The following is a 6010-nucleotide window of genomic DNA, read 5'->3' on the forward strand; positions in this document are numbered from 1 at the left end:
TTGCATTTAGCAAACCTGGATGGTGGAACCAGCTCAAGATTTCAGATGGAGAGAGGAAACGCTGCAGTGTACAAAAGACACCAGCTGGTGTTAAGGACTTACCTTTTTAGCCTAGGAAATCTCAGTTCTAGCACCACCTATTAATATTTTCAATTTACTTTTTGGGGTTGGAGAATAGTCTGACCTGAGCCACTGAATGATGTCACTTAGATCATTAACTCCCTGTGATTATGGAGAAGCAAATGGCATGGATATCTCTTACTGCATTTGCATGATTGTGAATGAATTTGCCATTTGCTGTGTGTAATTTACCAAGTATATCTGGTGCTTAGAAAACTGTGCAAAAATAATATGTCTTCAAAGCCTACACAAGTGACTTTGAAGAAACGGGTAACTAGCAAATCTAATTCAAAGTAAATCTCTATATTTGGGTATACCGTAATATAAGTTGTAATGTTGTCGTGGATGGAGTCATGCGCTTCACTCGTAAGACAGAAGCAACAATATACTTTGTTAACACGCTGTTTTATATCAATAAAGTTCCATGGTAAGTGGTTGAACAAAATTTGATGGCAAGGTACACTTGGTTATTTATTGCATAGGGTCAGACAGTCTGTCAGGGAGACCCTCCTGTTGAGTCATGAGGTTCCAGAAAGGACCCCTTTGGTTTCTAAATACCTTCTCAGAGAGGAGTCTAGGTGCGGCTGGATCCAGTCCTCGTCCCAGACTTAGTCAACGGTTTATGTCTAAAGGATTATATATGTAAAATCAATCCTTTATATCACTTAGCTAAGATTTCAAAGTTTAGCATGCTATTAATCACCAAATATCTGACGCGATAAGGATTTTCTCAACCTCGAAGAGTAACCTTGAGAGGTGTCGCTGCTCAAGGGGAGATCCTGGTGTGCAGCCTGCTACCCTGCAGGAGAGCTCAAAGGGCTCTTGGGTTACTCACTAGTTATGGGGTAAGATGATTGACTCCTAGTCATATTTGCATACTGACTGTAGATGTTAATTTCTTCCAAATTTGGCTTGAGTCAGACATTGACCAGCACTGATTAGGTGGGCACACTGCCCTAAATTAGCCCCTGGCTATTGCCCTTGTTATCTGTCTCCCTTGAATCCACTTTGAGCCGGATGCATCCATCACAACCAGATGCGTCCATCACAACCATATGCATCCATCACAGCTGCCACTGGTGGTTATCCCTTGAGCAGAGTTATGGGAAAAGGTCAGGTTGGGGACAGAGGGGAGCACACAATCACACTCCACACCATGACTATAATCAGTTCATCTTATTCTCACAGAGTGGTGGTATGATCACCTCTTGCCTCTGTGCCATAGTGTATTGATGATTTATGCGCTTACAGATCCATGGCAAGTAGATAGTGAAGTATTGCTGTTTGCTCTTTATTAGTTTGTATGTTTTGGGCAGTTGGATTAGGTGGGCACACTGCCCTAAATTAGCCCCTGGCTATTGCCCTTGTTATCTGTCTCCCTTGAATCCACTTTGAGCCGGATGCATCCATCACAACCAGATGCGTCCATCACAACCATATGCATCCATCACAGCTGCCACTGGTGGTTATCCCTTGAGCAGAGTTATGGGAAAAGGTCAGGTTGGGGACAGAGGGGAGCACACAATCACACTCCACACCATGACTATAATCAGTTCATCTTATTCTCACAGAGTGGTGGTATGATCACCTCTTGCCTCTGTGCCATAGTGTATTGATGATTTATGCGGCTTACAGATCATGGCAAGTAGATAGTGAAGTATTGCTGTTTGCTCTTTATTAGTTTGTATGTTTTGGGCAGTTGGAGTTGGGTTATTTGTTTTATCATGTACCAAACCTTTATATACAACATGTTTATAAGCAATAAACATAGTAAAGTTAGTCAGTAAAATCACAACTGGGTGAAGCATAAGGTTAAACATTCCTGTTGCTGTTGGTGACCATCCAAGAAGAGTTTATCACCAATAGTGTTCATCCTTCTTCACACTTCCCAAGACATGGTGTATCTCTTTTGTATCATGATGAACGGTGATTAGTTTTGTGTCCATTGTTTTGGACGCGTTCTAGCAGTTGACACAGGTCATCATGTTGTAGTTTCTTCACCAATGTAAGATTCATTCCAAAGGGGGTAGGCAATAAATCTTGACTCAATGTATAATTTGATTGTAACAGTTGATAAGATGTAATGGGAGCTGAATATTTAAAGTTACAAGCACAAATATTTGAGTGATTGCTTGTATCATCTACAGCGAAGTTATCTATAAATGTAAAATCACAAAACGTTCTCATACAAACACATCTTTTTCCAATATATATAAGTACAGTTTTAGAGGTTTCATTGGGATGTATTTCAAAATGACAAACATTTTGTTCAGTGCCAAGACAAATGTCTTGGGCTTTGATGGTGTTACTCTCACAAATAAATCTTTGTTGTTCCTGTACAACAAGTGTTAACATCAACAGTTTGCCGTTTGTTTCCATTTTGTTGGGCCCACACTGTATGTTCTAATGGATATAGTTCCATTGTGATTTAATCCTAGCATAATGATTGAGAAAGAGTTATATATCTAAGCATTACATATGGTTAAGACAAAAGCTGTGGCCTTATTGTTGATGGCATCATAAGTGAAATTCACTAAATACCACCAGGACTGGAATTCTTTCTCAAATTTAATTGCATTATCCCAGTTTGCCGTTCAGATTTCGATGGGTAAGGTGCCCTCTTCAGCTTCTCTTCTAATTGCTGCTGCCATAGATTGCATCTGCAGCTGAGCTTGGATACGACTAAGAGCTAGAGAAACATTATTTTGGACTGCACCAAGTGCATCCACAATCAATCGGAGGTTCCTTTAATGAATTCGTTCCCATTGGAGCAATATATCAGATAAGAGCCATTGGTTAGTTCCCATTGCTGATAGAGAAGACTGCAATGGGTGTTCCAATTTGTTACTTGTTGTGCTCAGTTTATTTACGAGTACTTCAGCATCTGTACTATTTAAGACTCCAAATCCTGTCCCTAAAATACCAGTTGCATCTCCCTTGTTTGTGTTGGAGAGGTGAGGGTTCACCCATGTAACAATGCTAACCATCCTGCATAGGACATACTTAGGAATGGTGAATAGGTCGGTTTGATGGTAGAGATATTAATTGGCATCAATAGTTCTACTTGCTTAAGAGACCATGGAGTAACACTCATTGTTGGCCTGTGTTTTTGATTACATACAGTCCAATTTCAGAAATTCGGGGGGATAGTTTTCTTATCCTTTACAATCAGGATGGATGTTGTTGTGCTAGGCTCAGTAATGTCTATTTTGAATTTAAATGATAGTCCCACACTGTGGTGAGCCCAGAGGCAGACTACAAAACCAGGTTGTACTAAGGTAAAATTGTACCAAAAGTCCAACTTGTCAGAGGGACAAAGTTTCATGTCTTTGGCTGTTGGATTTGATGCAATGGTGTACACCGAAATCTGAGATGCCTTCTTGTGGGTAGACCCATTGATTATTTGGCATCCTATTTTAATTTATTTTGCTGCTGTTCCCTGAAGTTGGGGAACTTTTTTATCAGCTTAGTCTTTATCCCAGCTCCATTCATTTTCTAAGTATATTTCAGTTCTGTGTAAGATCATGGTGGAAAGATTTAAATCTCCCTTACTGGAGTGTATTCCCATACCCCCAGTGTACTTAACACAAGCTTGAGACCGTGGCCACTCTATGGCTCTTTGACCACAAGTTAAGAGGAGCAGTATTGTTAGGGTTTGGAGTAGTAACATGAACACAGCATTTCCATGTGCCTTCCTGCAAGATGCTGTAAGAGAAAACAGAGACTTGTTTTGGTGGGGAGAGTCTGAACAGGTTACCCTGTTAAAAGTAAGGAAAAATCCATTGTGCACTAATTCTATGTTTTACACCACTGTGACTTCCTAGGCAAGTGGGCTGTGAGGTTTAGTTAAAGTCATAGGCAAAGTACCGATGGATGGTGTTTTGACCATCATAGGCTGTCCTGGCTGTAATGTCATAGGATATTCTCTTTTCCTAGTAGGTGGAGTGCTAAGCTTGGTTTTTCCTAAGGTATCTGGAGCAATCACTGCACTGCCTGCTATCCACCAAGTACCTAAAACTTTTACTTCTTTATTTGCTCACTGACATTTTCTGGGTGGAATCTCATTTTCTGCTTTATTTAGCGCTTGCCATACTGCTGCTGCCACTTCCCCTTCTTAAGTGAAGTTACTCCAATCAGAATATCTGTATATTGGTGGTGTTCCTAAAAATAAGGGTTCTTCACCTGGTGTGCAAGAGCCAATTGAGAGGTATTTGTCTTTATTTCAGTTCTGCAGCATAGGGTTCTCGGCATCTAACGCAGCCAGCACACCTCTTAGGAAACGCATAGAGCCTTTTATACAAAAAGATAACAAGGAAAAAAAACACACTAAAAGAGCTGATTGGTCACTTGTAATTATATAACAAAAACTCATTTGCGCATGTCTTGATTTCTGTCTGGCTCATTATACTAAGGTGGTCTTACATTTACATATAAAATCTCCTCCTAGAGGTGTGATTTTTAGTAGTAAAATTGTGTAAGGTAACTAGAGGTTATACCTTCATCCTATCAGCTACCACTGAGTTACTGTTTAACCTTCTATTCCATTGGGGTTCCAGTTGGAACAATGGCTAACTTCAAAATTGGATTATTTATGTTCACAGGCTTTTTGTTTTAGGGACTTTCTATTCCCGTTACCATGGTTTCAGAGCAGGCCGTCATGGTTGCTCAGTTGTGTGGATTTTTAGCTCTTTTCGACATCATTGGTACAGTTTCACATCTTGGGGGAGTGAAGCTGTAAAAGTTCAGCAAGAGCGGCATGAGCAGTTGTGGGTGAACGTTCATACCCCTGTGGGAGTCTGTTAAAGGTATGTTGTATTCCCTCCCAAGTGAAAGCAAACTTCTCTTTATCCTCTTCCTTCAAGGAAACCCTAAAGAACATACCTTTTACATCGAGCGCCACTGTCCATGGGTACGCAGCTGCTTGCGAAGTAGCTGTGAAGTTTGCAGAGTTTGGTACAGCAGCTGGTAGCGGGGCCGTGTTGGCGTTCAGGTGCCTGCTAAACGCCACCTCCCATCGGGTTTCCAAACTGGCCAGACAGGTGAGTTATATGGGGAGTGGGTTCTGGAGATAATTTGTCGTTCCTCCAAATTGGCTATGACTTCAGAAATTCCATTTTGTGCTGCAGGAGAAATGGGGTATTGCGGTACATTAGTAATTTTTGAATCGGGGAGTGCAGGGGCTGCGTGAAGCACCTGCACTGCGGCCTCCCGATTTCTGCTGGGACTGGGATCGATGTTTGAGCTGAAGGACCACACACTGCCATTCGGCAGGCACCAGGTTCATCCGTTTAAAACGTCGAAACCTAAAATATTTTCATGATGATCTTTAACTGCAAAGCAAGTTGGACTTGATGATCTCTAGAGGGGAGTTGGACTAGATGATCTCTAGAGGTCCCTTCCAACTCTGAAAATTCTGTGCAAGCAGTTGACATGCGCTTCTCACCTGAGAGCTGTAAGTTGACCTTGGCAGTTTGGCAGACAATACTTGCGCTGAGCACACTGGTAATCTTAACTCTTTGCCATCCAGCTCGCACGCCCAGTTGCTTGGCATCGTATTGTGTTAGTATTGAAATTTGTGCTCCCCGAAAAACTTCAAGTTAAGATGTATGGCCATCATCACTTATCCACTGAAAAGCTTCCACTTTCTGGACAGGCAGCCCCAATTGCCTTCTGGATGTTACTTGAGTTATTTTTTTTTGCTTCATGCCCTGCAGTTCCTCCCTGCTGGGGGAGGAAGGGGCTGTCTCCCTTTCTGCGGACAGGCACCAAAGGAGCTGAACTTTGTGATCCCCTTCCCAGGGCTTCAGGTTTTGTTTTCCAGCTGGTGCGTGTCCCAGCCCATTTCAGGGCTGTAGTCAGCAGTGCCATGCATTGATTCTGCCCGTGTAGG

This window comes from Charadrius vociferus, unplaced genomic scaffold (assembly GCF_000708025.1).
Source record: "Charadrius vociferus isolate BGI_N301 unplaced genomic scaffold, ASM70802v2 scaffold263, whole genome shotgun sequence".
Classification (NCBI taxonomy): domain Eukaryota; kingdom Metazoa; phylum Chordata; class Aves; order Charadriiformes; family Charadriidae; genus Charadrius; species Charadrius vociferus.